At 48.1% G+C, this 17,075-nt stretch overlaps 1 protein-coding gene across 3 annotated transcripts in view; it reads left to right on the top strand.

Annotated features, from left to right (window-relative positions):
• Positions 1-3,288: 3,288 nt before the first annotated feature.
• Positions 3,289-17,075, top strand: part of GJC2 (gap junction protein gamma 2) — a 66,328-nt gene continuing 52,541 nt past the window's right edge. For all 3 annotated transcript variants that reach the window (XR_014176841.1, XR_014176842.1, XM_081971712.1), the window contains exon 1: positions 3,289-3,597. The gene's annotated coding sequence lies outside the window, so the exon portion shown is untranslated. The remainder of the gene's footprint in view (positions 3,598-17,075) is intronic.

The following is a 17,075-nucleotide window of genomic DNA, read 5'->3' as shown; positions in this document are numbered from 1 at the left end:
CATCAGCACAAACTTTTCTTAAGTCCTCTCTAGGGTTTTCTCTGATACCCCTCAGTCTAACAGCGTACTCCATAGATCTGAATTGCATCATGATAATCTCCTTATCCATCCTCTGCATATTCCCCTCCATTTCAACAAATTTCAAATCTGTTTCCTTCATTTTAGTTTCCAAATCCAAAGCCAGATGATCAACTTTCCTGTCCACCTTAAGAACAACTTCTGACAGACCTGTGGCTAAAGTGTGTAATTTTTTGTCAAGCTGATCATGTTTTTTAATAGTATCCTGAACCATTTCTTTAACCTCCTTAATTTCTTTGCGTAAAAAAGCATTTTCTTCCCTTATAAAGTCCTTGAAATCCTGATAATTTATTGTGGCACCTGGTGAAGCTTTTTGTTCCGTTGCCATAATTAATGTATGTTTATTGATATCACTGTTCCTGGAGATGTCAGAGTCGAAGAAAAAGAACTAGAAAAAAATCACGAAAGATTGCGACCTGGCCATCGAAACTACACAGCCATTGTCATCAGGGCACTTGGCACCATGTCCAAGAATTTTACAAGAATTTCACATCCACAAATTGCAGCTTCCTGTAATAACACCAGCGGAACTGCAAAAAACTGAGCTACTCGGAACATCTTATATTTTAAGAAGGTCCTTGGTTGATACCTAGGATGCAGTCACTGGTATTTGTGATGCATTTTTGAATGTTCAGTTGGCTGAGTTTCATGTTTAATGAATAAAGTATATAATAATAATAATAATAATAATATAATAATAATAATAATAATAATAATAATAATAATAATAATAATAATAATAATAATAATAATAATAATAATTTAATGATGCCAAATGCAGACTCTGCAAAGAAGTTGATGAAACTGTTGACCACATACTCAGCTGCTGTAAAAAAATCGCGCAGACTGACTATAAAATGCGGCACAATTCAGTGGCACAAATGATCCACTGGAATTTGTGCAAAAATTATAATATTAAAACAGCAACAAACTGGTGGGAACATAAGCCTGAAAAAGTCGTCGAGAGTCAGATGGTCAAGATCTTGTGGGATTTTCGCATACAAACGGATAAAATACTGGCGCATAATACACCAGACATCACACTGGTTGAGAAAAATAAGGTTACAATCATAGACATCGCAATACCAGGTGATAGCAGGGTCGCCGAGAAGGAATATGAAAAAATCGCGAAATACCAGGACTTAAAAATTGAAATCCAACGATTATGGCACAAACCAGCAGTGGTAATTCCAGTGGTAATCGGCACACTGGGTGCTATTCCAAAAGCACTGGAATTACATTTAAAACAGTTAAAAATTGACAAAATCACCATCAGTCAAATGCAAAAGGCTGCACTGCTTGGATCTGCACACATATTACGAAAATATGTTACGACGTCCTAGGCCCCTGGGTGGGGCCCGACTAGTAATTAATGCCAAATCCGGCGAAACAACTGGCAGCTGTGATACACTTCTGTTGATGCAATAATAATAATAATAATAATAATAATAATAATAATAATAATAATAATAATAATAATAATAATAATAATAATAATAACAGCAGCAGCAAATGTTACCTCTGTAATGAGAAAGATGAGACAGTCGACCACTTAATCAGTAGGTGAAGCAAAATTTCACAAACTGACTACCTACAACACCATGACGACGTTGCTAAGATCATTCACTGGAAATCGTGCCAAAAGTTTGGATTTGAGTACAGCAAAAACCACTGGGACCATCAGGTTGAGAAGGCTTTAGAGAATGAGAAAGGCAAGATCTTGTGGGACTTCAGAATCCAGACCGACAGGCACTTGGCCTACAACACACCTGACATAATAATTGAAAAGAAAAAAGTATGGTTCATTGACATTGCAATACCTGGTGATGCACCAATTGAAGATAAACAGCAAGAAAAAATCACAAAATACCAGGACTTGCAAATTGTGGTTGAGAGACTGTGGAAAAAGAAATTGTGTGTTGTCCCAATTGTAATTGGAGCCCTTGGAGCAATACCTAAAGGGCTACCTCGCTATTTGGAAATTCTAAATTTACCTGACTTGAACATTCTGACTCTACAAAAAAACCGCCCTACTTGGAACAACTAACGTCCTCCGACGTTACCTTAACAGTTCCTAGGTCCTTGGTTAGGACTCGAGCTGTTGAGCTACCAACCAGCCCCAAAGGCTGTGAATCTCACCAAAGATTAACCACATAATAATAATAATAATAATAATAATAATATAATTTGAAGCCCTTTTCTGGAGTGTTGTCATGTGCTTCTGAAGTGCGCTTTTGCTAACTCAGAATGAAAGCATGTAAGTTTTGAAGCAGCCAGGTGATGGGAACTGTAGTACTCCCCCTTTCAAAATGGCAGATGTCTTCCTATAGCAGGGGTTCCCAACCTTTTCTATACCCCTCGCCCCTAGAATGCTTCTGATATATTCTTGCACCCCTTACAAAAGTAAATAGTTATATGCATGCAATTATGCCTTTACACTATAATTTTGAGATTTCTAAATCCAAGTTTTTTCACCCCCTGGAATATTGCTTTTCACCCCCAGGGGGTAGAAGCATCCCCAGGTGGGAACCCCTGTCCTATATAGGGAGGGCATGGCCGGGTTGGAAAAGGCCCCTCCCTCCTGGCTAAAATTCACACTTTATAGCAATGTTTTTCAAACTTTCTCCTAGTGAATTCTGGGACTTGAAGTCCACTCCTTCCTCCTAGTGAATTTTGGAACTTGAAGATGTATGGACTTCAATTCCCAGAATTCTCCAGCCAGTTTGGGTGGAATCCCAACACCCAAAATCCCCCCCCCCCCAACCAGCGGGCCTGGGCTCCAATTTCCCGTATCCCCAGCCAGCAGGCATGAGCTGCCACTGTGTGACTTGGGTGGGAATATAAATCTACTTAATTTTGAGAAATAAGTTAAAAAAGCTTCCAAGTATTTGTGAGCCAGGACAGGTAGCTGAAATCTACTGGGGGATTCTAGTACTTGGAGCCTAGGAATGCTGGCTGCAAGATTCTTGGAGTTAAGCAGATACATGTTGTCAGGGAATTCTGGGACTTAAAGTCCACTCCTTCCTCCTCGTGAATTTTGGGCCTTGAAGTCCACTCCCACTGCCTGGGGAATTCTGGCACTTAAAGTCCATTCCTTCCTCCTAGTGAATTCTGGGACTTGAAGTCCTCCACTCCTGCTGCCTGGGGAATTCTGGGACTTAAAGTCCACTTGGAGTTCTCCTGCTTTGCTGGGAGCCTTGCAGTCGAAGCTCCCCTATTGTGGGGGGAAAGCTAAGACCCTCTCAGTGGTGGCAGCTGACGGGGAAGTGATGCATCCCCTGCCTGCCTGCCCCTCTTTTGGAAGTGGGGCCCCCCAGCGCCACCCACCCTCCCCCTTCCTTGGAAGAGAGTCTAATTCCTGGTGCAAAATCTCCAGATCTCGGGTGGGAGAGGAAGGAAGGACCCAGCAGACGACTGGAAAGCGGGAAGGAAAAAATGGAGAAGTAGCGCAAAGAAGATGTTGCAGAGATGCAGAGAGGAGGAGATGGAAAACTTTTCCACATCTCTGAAGAATTCCTAGTATGTCCATTTTGTCCTTCCTTCCATCCTTCTTCCTTTTCTCCTCTTTTTTTTTTTTTGTTGCTATTTTGCAACTGCTTGCAAATTCCTTCTGAGCCAACATTTTGCAAGTTGCGTAGACGGCTTCTAAAAATCCTCTTTTGTTCGTAGGTTGAATCCTCAGACATAACTTTTCTTTTAAGAGCTCTTTGCCTCGGAGGAAGGGTGCAAAAATAGGGAAAATGGGTGTGCAGATTTCTTTTTATTTTTTTTTCTGGGGAGTCCGTTCTGTTTCCTAGGTCAGCAGTGATCGCATTTTTGAGATCTGTATTTAGTTTTCAGTCCTAATTTGGTACTTTATGCACACTATTTTTAACCCCTTTTGATTGGCTGGAATCCCTGAGTTTTCTCTTGCACAAATTGGTGAACTTTTGTGATTTGTTTTGTAGGTTTGTGCGTATGAAAGAGCTGGAGCTCAGTTAGATTTCAGTGGCTGTGTTTGTCAGATAGCCAGTTCAGGATACATGGGTGTGCAAATTTAAAATATATAAATCATGAGAAGATTCAACTTGCATAGGATAAAGTACTTCTTTTGTAAAGCTTATAAGCCCCAAGTATAGAAATTATAAATAAATTAAGATTCTGAGTTTCTACTTATCTGGGGCATTTTAGCCAATGCAGTGTAATTATTGTAGTTGCGTATGATAATTATCAATTATTTTTATTACAAACCTTATAAACAATATAAACTAAAAAATACCGCGATTAAGATAATAATGAAGATGGAACTTACTTTCCCTCTTGGGGGCAATTTAGCAAAGGCCATGTAGTCGTGATACTTGCGTATGATAAATATCATCAGTTATTTTGACTATAAATATTTATAAGCAAAAACATAAATACGTTTTATGCCAATTAAGGATAAAAGATCAAAGTTACTTCCAATCTGGGGCATTTTAGAAAGTGAAATGTAATTATTGTATATTGTACTTGCATGTGATAATTCTCAATTATCTTTATTATAAATACTATAAGCAAACATTAAATGATAAATAATGTGTGTTATCAATGAAGGATAAAAGATCTGGGGCATTTTATCAAATGTAATGTAATTATGGTACTAACCTATGATAATCATACATTATTTTTATGATAAATATTATGAGCAAAAATTTAAATGATAAATAATTATAGATATTTGTAAATCTTGCACGTGTGGCCCAGTTGATTGAGCAAAAATTTAAATGATAAATAATTATAGATATTTGTAAATCTTGCACGTGTGGCCCAATTGATTAATTGGTAAAAAAAAGATCCTTCTCCTCATTTAAGCAAACGCCATGTAATAATGATAATAAATTGCTTTTATTATAATTAAAATATAAATGATGAATTATAATGTAATACTGTCAGTGCAGCAATACAAGGACTGTAATTATGATGAAGTGTAAGGATGTGTGCTGATTAAGAATAAGAGATGGTGTTTATTTTAATATTTGGGGCATTTTAACAAACTCTGGTAGTGGTTTTTTTTAATAAAAAAAAATAGATTGGCAAAAGGTTGCTATCTTGTTTTTAAACTCATGCTAACTTTTAATTGTGTTAAGTGTGAAAGTAAAGGAGTGAGAGATGAAGAAACTTTAGTAGGGAGAAAAAGTGTTTCAGAGGATCTTTGATGCTCTCTGAGCTTGGAGGGTTATTTGCAGACGTTTCATGACCCAGCTAGGTAACAACATCAGTGCAGGAAGGGAGTGGGGGTCCTGGAGAGGAGGAAGGGAAGGATTGTGGGGTCCTTGGTGCTCTCTGAGGTTGTTGGATTTCATGACCCAACTAGGGAACATCTTCAGTGTTAGAGGGGAGTGGGGTTGTGGAGAGGAGGCGTGGTGAGGAAAACTGTGGGGTGGTTTTCTTCCAGATGTTTCATGACCCAACTATGAAACACTATCAGAACTAGAAGGGGGGTTGTGGAGAGGAGGATGAGGTGGATTATTCTGAGATCCTTGACGCCTTCTGAGCTTGGAGGTTTTCTTGCAGACGTTTCATGACCAAAGTAAGTAACATCATCAGTGCTAAAAAGGAGTAAGGTTTGCGGAGAGGAGGAGAAAGAGGAGGAGGAAAAGGATTGTGAAGTCCTTAGTGCTCCCTGAGTTGGTTGTTGGCTTGCAGACGTTTCATGACCCAACTAGGTAACGTATTCAGTGTTATTAGGCCCGTGATGGCGAACTAATTGCATGCGTGCCGCAGGTGGCATGCAAAGGCCACTCTTTGGGCACACCAGCCGAAACCTAGCCCAGCTCCACCATGTATCCGCACGGGCCTCCTGCTGGTCTATGGGTCTCAGACATGTATTGGGGGGGAAGCACTCGTATTGCATTTTTGGGGTTCGCGCACACACCCCATTTTGGGTCTGGAAGGCCTCCTGCACCAACCTGAATGCCAAAAATGGGCAAAGGGGCTCATGCGCGGAGGATGCACATGTAGATACGTGGAAGAGGGGGTAGCAGGCCCATGCATGGGGGCCACTCACATTGCATTTTTGGGTTTCGCGCATGCCCTGGTCACTTGGCACCCAAAATGTTAGCCATTAGTGTACTGGGCAGTGGGTTTTTTTCCTATTAGCTCAGTGTTTCTCAACCGTGTCAACTTGAAGATGTCTGGACTTCAACTCCCAGAATTCCCCAGCCAGCATTCGCTGGCTGGGGAATTCTGGGAGTTGAAATCCAGACATCTTCAAGTTGACAAGGTTGAGAAACACTGTATTAGCTTGTCTGGGGGGATTGATGGATTGAAACTTGATTCTTCTCGTACAGCACCTAACACAGGGATGGCTAACCTTTTTGTCGTCGTGTGATAAAATAATGCAATGCGTGCTTAACAACCCCCACCCCACCCCGTGCTCTGCGCATCCCCAACTAACCGCCATCCACTTAGTGACCATTCAAAGTTACAACGGCCTGAGGAAAGAGCTTACCACCAGTCGTTGTATCTACGACCATCATAGCACCCAGAGTAACGTCATCCAAGTTCAGGCTCTTGACAACGGGCATGTATTAACAAGAGTTGCGGTCCAGGAATCACCATTGTTGACCTTCCAAATTGGCTGGATTGGGAAGCTGGATTCGCTTAACAACGGTATGATTCACTTAACAACTCCGACGGGTATTCAGGTAGTCCTTGACTTATAACCATTTGTTTTGTGACCATTCGGCATGTGAAAAAGTAACTGATGACAATTTTTCACACTTACGACCATTGCAGTATTCCCACGGCCACGGGATTAAAATTTGTGCTTGACATCTGACTCATAGTTATGACGGTTAAAGTGTCCTGGGGCCATGTGGTCACTTTTTGCAGGCTTCTGACAAGCAAAGTCAATGGGGAAAGCTGGATTCACTTAACAACCGTGTTACTAGTGATTTACTTTACAACTGTGCCAAGAAAGATCATCAAAGGATGCCAGACTCACTTAACAAGTGTCTTGCTTAGCAACAGAAATGTTGGACACAGTTGTGGTCGGTATTATTTTTTAATTGTATTTTTTCAGTTATGTTCTACGCAGAATCCCAGTTGTTTCAGTTGAGCAATCTTATAAAACCTTTTAATAAATAGACAGTAAATAAATTCATTTTTGATGCTGGAGTTTGCTAGGTTTAGGATTAGCTCTGTCTTCCACTCCCAGGATCCCCCATCCAGAGTGCTTTAAGAGGGAAGGACTTCCACTCCCAGAATCCCCCATCCAGCATGCTTTAAGAGGGGAGGACATCCACTCCCAGAATCCCCCATCCAGAGTGCTTTAAGAGGGAAGGACTTCCACTCCCAGAATCCCCCATCCAGCATGCTTTAAGAGGGGAGGACATCCACTCCCAGAATCCCCCATCCAGCATGCTTTAAGAGGGGAGGGCTTCCACTCTCAGAATCCCCCCATCCAGCTATGCTTTAAGAGGGGAGGACATCCACTCCCAGAATCCCCCATCCAGCATGCTTTAAGAGGGGAGGACATCCACTCCCAGAATCCCCCATCCAGAGTGCTTTAAGAGGGAAGGACTTCCACTCCCAGAATCCCCCATCCAGCATGCTTTAAGAGGGGAGGACTTCCACTCCCAGAATCCCCCATCCAGCTATGCTTTAAGAGGGGAGGACTTCCACTCCCAGAATCCCCCATCCAGCTATGCTTTAAGAGGGGAGGACTTCCACTCCCAGAATCCCCCATCCAGCTATGCTTTAAGAGGGGAGGACTTCCACTCCCAGAATCCCCCATCCAGCTAAGCTTTAAGAGGGGAGGACTTCCACTCCCAGGATCCCCCATCCAGCTATGCTTTAAGAGGGGAGGACTTCCACTCCCAGGATCCCCCATCCAGCATGCTTTAAGAGGGGAGGACTTCCACTCCCAGAATCCCCCATCCAGCATGCTTTAAGAGGGGAGGACTTCCACTCCCAGAATCCCCCATCCAGCATGCTTTAAGAGGGGAGGACTTCCATTCCCAGAATCCCCCATCCAGCATGCTTTAAGAGGGGAGGGCTTCCACTCCCAGAATCCCCCATCCAGCATGCTTTAAGAGGGGAGGACTTCCACTCCCAGAATCCCCCATCCAGCATGCTTTAAGAGGGGAGGACTTCCATTCCCAGAATCCCCCATCCAGCATGCTTTAAGAGGGGAGGACTTCCACTCCCAGAATCCCCCATCCAGCATGCTTTAAGAGGGGAGGGCTTCCACTCTCAGAATCCCCCATTCAGCTATGCTTTAAGAGGGGAGGGCTTCCACTCCCAGAATCCCCCATCCAGCTATGCTTTAAGAGGGGAGGACTTCCACTCCCAGAATCCCCCATCCAGCTATGCTTTAAGAGGGGAGGACTTCCACTCCCAGAATCCCCCATCCAGCAATGCTTTAAGAGGGGAGGACTTCCAATCTCAGATTCCCCCATCCAGCATTCTTTAAGAGGGGAGGACTTCCACTCCCAGAATCGCCCATTCAGCTATGCTTTAAGAGGGGAGGACGTCCACTCCCAGAATCCCCACTCAGCATGCTTTAAGAGGGGAGGACTCCAACTCCCAGAATCCCCCATCCAGCATGCTTTAAGAGGGGAGGACTTCCACTCCCAGAATCCCCAGTCAGCATGCTTTAAGAGGGGAGGACTTCCACTCCCAGGATCCCCCATCCAGCATGCTTTAAGAGGGGAGGACTTCCACTCCCAGAATCCCCCATCCAGCTATGCTTTAAGAGGGGAGGACTTCCACTCCCAGAATCCCCCATCCAGCTATGCTTTAAGAGGGGAGGACTTCCACTCCCAGAATCCCCCATCCAGCATGCTTTAAGAGGGGAGGACTTCCACTCCCAGAATCCCCAGTCAGCATGCTTTAAGAGGGGAGGACTTCCACTCCCAGGATCCCCCATCCAGCATGCTTTAAGAGGGGAGGACTTCCACTCCCAGAATCCCCCATCCAGCTATGCTTTAAGAGGGGAGGACTTCCACTCCCAGAATCCCCCATCCAGCTAGGCTTTAAGAGGGGAGGACTTCCACTCCCAGAATCCCCAGTCAGCTATGCTTTAAGAGGGGAGGACTTCCACTCCCAGGATCCCCCATCCAGCATGCTTTAAGAGAGGAGGGCTTCCACTCCCAGAATCCCCCATTCAGCTATGCTTTAAGAGGGGAGGACTTCCACTCCCAGGATCCCCCATCCATCATGTTTTAAGAGGGGAGGACTTCCACTCCCAGAATCCCCCATCCAGCATGCTTTAAGAGGGGAGGACTTCCACTCTCAGAATCCCCCATTCAGCTATGCTTTAAGAGGGGAGGACTTCCACTCCCAGAATCCCCCATTCAGCTATGCTTTAAGAGAGGAGGGCTTCCACTCCCAGAATCCCCCATTCAGCTATGCTTTAAGAGAGGAGGACTTCCACTCCCAGAATCCCCCATCCAGCTATGCTTTAAGAGGGGAGGACTTCCACTCCCAGAATCCCCCATCCAGCATGCTTTAAGCGAGGAGGACTTCCAATCCCAGAATCCCCCATTCAGCTATGCTTTAAGAGGGGAGGACTTCCACTCCCAGAATCCCCCATTCAGCTATGCTTTAAGAGAGGAGGGCTTCCACTCCCAGAATCCCCCATTCAGCTATGCTTTAAGAGAGGAGGACTTCCACTCCCAGAATCCCCCATCCAGCTATGCTTTAAGAGGGGAGGGCTTCCACTCCCAGAATCCCCCATCCAGCATGCTTTAAGAGAGGAGGACTTCCACTCCCAGAATCCCCCATTCAGCTATGCTTTAAGAGGGGAGGACTTCCACTCCCAGAATCCCCCATCCAGCTACGCTTTAAGAGGGGAGGACTTCCACTCCCAGGATCCCCCATCCAGCATGCTTTAAGAGGGGAGGACTTCCACTCCCAGAATCCCCCATCCAGCTACGCTTTTAGAGGGGAGGACTTCCACTCCCAGAATCCCCCATTCAGCTATGCTTTAAGAGAGGAGGACTTCCACTCCCAGAATCCCCCATTCAGCTATGCTTTAAGAGGGGAGGACTTCCACTCCCAGAATCCCCCATCCAGCATGCTTTAAGAGAGGAGGACTTCCACTCCCAGAATCCCCCATCCAGCTACGCTTTAAGAGGGGAGGACTTCCACTCCCAGAATCGCCCATTCAGCTATGCTTTAAGAGGGGAGGACGTCCACTCCCAGAATCCCCACTCAGCATGCTTTAAGAGGGGAGGACTCCAACTCCCAGAATCCCCCATCCAGCATGCTTTAAGAGGGGAGGACTTCCACTCCCAGAATCCCCAGTCAGCATGCTTTAAGAGGGGAGGACTTCCACTCCCAGGATCCCCCATCCAGCATGCTTTAAGAGGGGAGGACTTCCACTCCCAGAATCCCCCATCCAGCTATGCTTTAAGAGGGGAGGACTTCCACTCCCAGAATCCCCCATCCAGCTATGCTTTAAGAGGGGAGGACTTCCACTCCCAGAATCCCCCATCCAGCATGCTTTAAGAGGGGAGGACTTCCACTCCCAGAATCCCCAGTCAGCATGCTTTAAGAGGGGAGGACTTCCACTCCCAGGATCCCCCATCCAGCATGCTTTAAGAGGGGAGGACTTCCACTCCCAGAATCCCCCATCCAGCTATGCTTTAAGAGGGGAGGACTTCCACTCCCAGAATCCCCCATCCAGCTAGGCTTTAAGAGGGGAGGACTTCCACTCCCAGAATCCCCAGTCAGCTATGCTTTAAGAGGGGAGGACTTCCACTCCCAGGATCCCCCATCCAGCATGCTTTAAGAGAGGAGGGCTTCCACTCCCAGAATCCCCCATTCAGCTATGCTTTAAGAGGGGAGGACTTCCACTCCCAGGATCCCCCATCCATCATGTTTTAAGAGGGGAGGACTTCCACTCCCAGAATCCCCCATCCAGCATGCTTTAAGAGGGGAGGACTTCCACTCTCAGAATCCCCCATTCAGCTATGCTTTAAGAGGGGAGGACTTCCACTCCCAGAATCCCCCATTCAGCTATGCTTTAAGAGAGGAGGGCTTCCACTCCCAGAATCCCCCATTCAGCTATGCTTTAAGAGAGGAGGACTTCCACTCCCAGAATCCCCCATCCAGCTATGCTTTAAGAGGGGAGGACTTCCACTCCCAGAATCCCCCATCCAGCATGCTTTAAGCGAGGAGGACTTCCAATCCCAGAATCCCCCATTCAGCTATGCTTTAAGAGGGGAGGACTTCCACTCCCAGAATCCCCCATTCAGCTATGCTTTAAGAGAGGAGGGCTTCCACTCCCAGAATCCCCCATTCAGCTATGCTTTAAGAGAGGAGGACTTCCACTCCCAGAATCCCCCATCCAGCTATGCTTTAAGAGGGGAGGGCTTCCACTCCCAGAATCCCCCATCCAGCATGCTTTAAGAGAGGAGGACTTCCACTCCCAGAATCCCCCATTCAGCTATGCTTTAAGAGGGGAGGACTTCCACTCCCAGAATCCCCCATCCAGCTACGCTTTAAGAGGGGAGGACTTCCACTCCCAGGATCCCCCATCCAGCATGCTTTAAGAGGGGAGGACTTCCACTCCCAGAATCCCCCATCCAGCTACGCTTTTAGAGGGGAGGACTTCCACTCCCAGAATCCCCCATTCAGCTATGCTTTAAGAGAGGAGGACTTCCACTCCCAGAATCCCCCATTCAGCTATGCTTTAAGAGGGGAGGACTTCCACTCCCAGAATCCCCCATCCAGCATGCTTTAAGAGAGGAGGACTTCCACTCCCAGAATCCCCCATCCAGCTACGCTTTAAGAGGGGAGGACTTCCACTCCCAGGATCCCCCATCCACCATGCTTTAAGAGGGGAGGACTCCCACTCCCAGAATCCCCCATCCAGCTACGCTTTAAGAGGGGAGGACTTCCACTCCCAGAATCCCCCATCCAGCTATGCTTTAAGAGAGGAGGGCTTCCACTCCCAGAATCCCCCATCCAGCATGCTTTAAGAGGGGAGGACTTCCATTCCCAGGATCCCCCATCCAGCATGCTTTAAGAGGGGAGGACTTCCATTCCCAGAATCCCCCATCCAGCATGCTTTAAGAGGGGAGGACTTCCACTCCCAGAATCCCCCATCCAGCTATGCTTTAAGAGGGGAGGACTTCCACTCCCAGAATCCCCCATCCAGCTATGCTTTAAGAGGGGAGGACTCCCACTCCCAGAATCCCCCATCCAGCTATGCTTTAAGAGGGGAGGACTTCCACTCCCAGAATCCCCCATCCACCATGCTTTAAGAGGGGAGGACTCCCACTCCCAGAATCCCCCATCCAGCTACGCTTTAATAGGGGAGGACTTCCACTCCCAGAATCCCCCATCCAGCTATGCTTTAAGAGGGGAGGACTTCCACTCCCAGAATCCCCCATCCAGCTATGCTTTAAGAGGGGAGGACTTCCACTCCCAGAATCCCCCATCCAGCATGCTTTAAGAGAGGAGGACTTCCACTCCCAGAATCCCCCATCCAGCTACGCTTTAATAGGGGAGGACTTCCACTCTCAGAATCCCCCATTCAGCTATGCTTTAAGAGGGGAGGACTTCCACTCCCAGAATCCCCCATCCAGCTATGCTTTAAGAGGGGAGGACTTCCACTCCCAGAATCCCCCATCCAGCATGCTTTAAGAGAGGAGGACTTCCACTCCCAGAATCCCCCATTCAGCTATGCTTTAAGAGGGGAGGACTTCCACTCCCAGAATCCCCCATTCAGCTATGCTTTAAGAGAGGAGGACTTCCACTCCCAGAATCCCCCATCCAGCTATGCTTTAAGAGGGGAGGACTTCCACTCCCAGAATCCCCAGTCAGCTATGCTTTAAGAGGGGAGGACTTCCACTCCCAGAATCCCCCATCCAGCTATGCTTTAAGAGGGGAGGACTTCCACTCCCAGAATCCCCCATCCAGCTATGCTTTAAGAGGGGAGGACTTCCACTCCCAGAATCCCCCAGCCAGCATGCTTTAAGAGGGGGGGACTTCCACTCCCAGAATCCCCAGTCAGCTATGCTTTAAGAGGGAAGGACTTCCACTCCCAGAATCCCCAGTCAGCTATGCTTTAAGAGAGGAGGACTTCCACTCTCAGAATCCCCCATCCAGCATGCTTTAAGAGAGGAGGACTTCCACTCCCAGAATCCCCCATTCAGCTATGCTTTAAGAGAGGAGGACTTCCACTCCGAGAATCCCCCATTCAGCTATGCTTTAAGAGAGGAGGGCTTCCACTCTCAGAATCCCCCATCCAGCATGCTTTAAGAGAGGAGGACTTCCACTCCCAGAATCCCCCATTCAGCTATGCTTTAAGAGAGGAGGGCTTCCACTCCCAGAATCCCCCATTCAGCTATGCTTTAAGAGAGGAGGACTTCCACTCCCAGAATCCCCCATCCAGCTATGCTTTAAGAGGGGAGGACTTCCACTCCCAGAATCCCCCATCCAGCATGCTTTAAGAGAGGAGGACTTCCACTCCCAGAATCCCCCATTCAGCTATGCTTTAAGAGGGGAGGACTTCCACTCCCAGAATCCCCCATTCAGCTATGCTTTAAGAGAGGAGGACTTCCACTCCCAGAATCCCCCATCCAGCTATGCTTTAAGAGGGGAGGACTTCCACTCCCAGAATCCCCCATTCAGCTATGCTTTAAGAGGGGAGGACTTCCACTCCCAGAATCCCCCATCCAGCTATGCTTTAAGAGGGGAGGACTTCCACTCCCAGAATCCCCCATCCAGCTAGGCTTTAAGAGGGGAGGACTTCCACTCCCAGAATCCCCAGTCAGCTATGCTTTAAGAGGGGAGGACTTCCACTCCCAGGATCCCCCATCCAGCATGCTTTAAGAGAGGAGGGCTTCCACTCCCAGAATCCCCCATTCAGCTATGCTTTAAGAGGGGAGGACTTCCACTCCCAGGATCCCCCATCCATCATGTTTTAAGAGGGGAGGACTTCCACTCCCAGAATCCCCCATCCAGCATGCTTTAAGAGGGGAGGACTTCCACTCTCAGAATCTCCCATTCAGCTATGCTTTAAGAGGGGAGGACTTCCACTCCCAGAATCCCCCATTCAGCTATGCTTTAAGAGAGGAGGGCTTCCACTCCCAGAATCCCCCATTCAGCTATGCTTTAAGAGGGGAGGACTTCCACTCCCAGGATCCCCCATCCAGCTACGCTTTAAGAGGGGAGGACTTCCACTCCCAGGATCCCCCATCCAGCATGCTTTAAGAGGGGAGGACTTCCACTCCCAGAATCCCCCATCCAGCTACGCTTTTAGAGGGGAGGACTTCCACTCCCAGAATCCCCCATCCAGCTATGCTTTAAGAGAGGAGGGCTTCCACTCCCAGAATCCCCCATTCAGCTATGCTTTAAGAGAGGAGGACTTCCACTCCCAGAATCCCCCATTCAGCTATGCTTTAAGAGGGGAGGACTTCCACTCCCAGAATCCCCCATCCAGCATGCTTTAAGAGAGGAGGACTTCCACTCCCAGAATCCCCCATTCAGCTATGCTTTAAGAGGGGAGGACTTCCACTCCCAGAATCCCCCATTCAGCTATGCTTTAAGAGAGGAGGGCTTCCACTCCCAGAATCCCCCATCCAGCTACGCTTTAAGAGGGGAGGACTTCCACTCCCAGGATCCCCCATCCACCATGCTTTAAGAGGGGAGGACTCCCACTCCCAGAATCCCCCATCCAGCTACGCTTTAAGAGGGGAGGACTTCCACTCCCAGAATCCCCCATCCAGCTATGCTTTAAGAGAGGAGGGCTTCCACTCCCAGAATCCCCCATCCAGCATGCTTTAAGAGGGGAGGACTTCCATTCCCAGGATCCCCCATCCAGCATGCTTTAAGAGGGGAGGACTTCCATTCCCAGAATCCCCCATCCAGCATGCTTTAAGAGGGGAGGACTTCCACTCCCAGAATCCCCCATCCAGCTATGCTTTAAGAGGGGAGGACTTCCACTCCCAGAATCCCCCATCCAGCTATGCTTTAAGAGGGGAGGACTCCCACTCCCAGAATCCCCCATCCAGCTATGCTTTAAGAGGGGAGGACTTCCACTCCCAGAATCCCCCATCCACCATGCTTTAAGAGGGGAGGACTCCCACTCCCAGAATCCCCCATCCAGCTACGCTTTAATAGGGGAGGACTTCCACTCCCAGAATCCCCCATCCAGCTATGCTTTAAGAGGGGAGGACTTCCACTCCCAGAATCCCCCATCCAGCTATGCTTTAAGAGGGGAGGACTTCCACTCCCAGAATCCCCCATCCAGCATGCTTTAAGAGAGGAGGACTTCCACTCCCAGAATCCCCCATCCAGCTACGCTTTAATAGGGGAGGACTTCCACTCTCAGAATCCCCCATTCAGCTATGCTTTAAGAGGGGAGGACTTCCACTCCCAGAATCCCCCATCCAGCTATGCTTTAAGAGGGGAGGACTTCCACTCCCAGAATCCCCCATCCAGCATGCTTTAAGAGAGGAGGACTTCCACTCCCAGAATCCCCCATTCAGCTATGCTTTAAGAGGGGAGGACTTCCACTCCCAGAATCCCCCATTCAGCTATGCTTTAAGAGAGGAGGACTTCCACTCCCAGAATCCCCCATCCAGCTATGCTTTAAGAGGGGAGGACTTCCACTCCCAGAATCCCCCATTCAGCTATGCTTTAAGAGGGGGGGACTTCCACTCCCAGAATCCCCAGTCAGCTATGCTTTAAGAGGGGAGGACTTCCACTCCCAGAATCCCCCATCCAGCTATGCTTTAAGAGGGGAGGACTTCCACTCCCAGAATCCCCCATCCAGCTATGCTTTAAGAGGGGAGGACTTCCACTGCCAGAATCCCCCAGCCAGCATGCTTTAAGAGGGGGGGACTTCCACTCCCAGAATCCCCAGTCAGCTATGCTTTAAGAGGGAAGGACTTCCACTCCCAGAATCCCCAGTCAGCTATGCTTTAAGAGAGGAGGACTTCCACTCTCAGAATCCCCCATCCAGCATGCTTTAAGAGAGGAGGACTTCCACTCCCAGAATCCCCCATTCAGCTATGCTTTAAGAGAGGAGGACTTCCACTCCGAGAATCCCCCATTCAGCTATGCTTTAAGAGAGGAGGGCTTCCACTCTCAGAATCCCCCATCCAGCATGCTTTAAGAGAGGAGGACTTCCACTCCCAGAATCCCCCATTCAGCTATGCTTTAAGAGAGGAGGGCTTCCACTCCCAGAATCCCCCATTCAGCTATGCTTTAAGAGAGGAGGACTTCCACTCCCAGAATCCCCCATCCAGCTATGCTTTAAGAGGGGAGGACTTCCACTCCCAGAATCCCCCATCCAGCATGCTTTAAGAGAGGAGGACTTCCACTCCCAGAATCCCCCATTCAGCTATGCTTTAAGAGGGGAGGACTTCCACTCCCAGAATCCCCCATTCAGCTATGCTTTAAGAGAGGAGGACTTCCACTCCCAGAATCCCCCATCCAGCTATGCTTTAAGAGGGGAGGACTTCCACTCCCAGAATCCCCCATTCAGCTATGCTTTAAGAGGGGAGGACTTCCACTCCCAGAATCCCCCATCCAGCTATGCTTTAAGAGGGGAGGACTTCCACTCCCAGAATCCCCCATCCAGCTAGGCTTTAAGAGGGGAGGACTTCCACTCCCAGAATCCCCAGTCAGCTATGCTTTAAGAGGGGAGGACTTCCACTCCCAGGATCCCCCATCCAGCATGCTTTAAGAGAGGAGGGCTTCCACTCCCAGAATCCCCCATTCAGCTATGCTTTAAGAGGGGAGGACTTCCACTCCCAGGATCCCCCATCCATCATGTTTTAAGAGGGGAGGACTTCCACTCCCAGAATCCCCCATCCAGCTACGCTTTTAGAGGGGAGGACTTCCACTCCCAGAATCCCCCATTCAGCTATGCTTTAAGAGAGGAGGACTTCCACTCCCAGAATCCCCCATTCAGCTATGCTTTAAGAGGGGAGGACTTCCACTCCCAGAATCCCCCATCCAGCATGCTTTAAGAGAGGAGGACTTCCACTCCCAGAATCCCCCATCCAGCTACGCTT

The sequence above is a fragment of the Natrix helvetica genome, assembly GCF_964273705.1.
Source record: "Natrix helvetica genome assembly, chromosome: Z".
Lineage (NCBI taxonomy): Eukaryota > Metazoa > Chordata > Lepidosauria > Squamata > Natricidae > Natrix > Natrix helvetica.
Note: the sequence above shows the minus strand (reverse complement) of the source record. Positions and strands in the feature narration are given on the sequence as shown.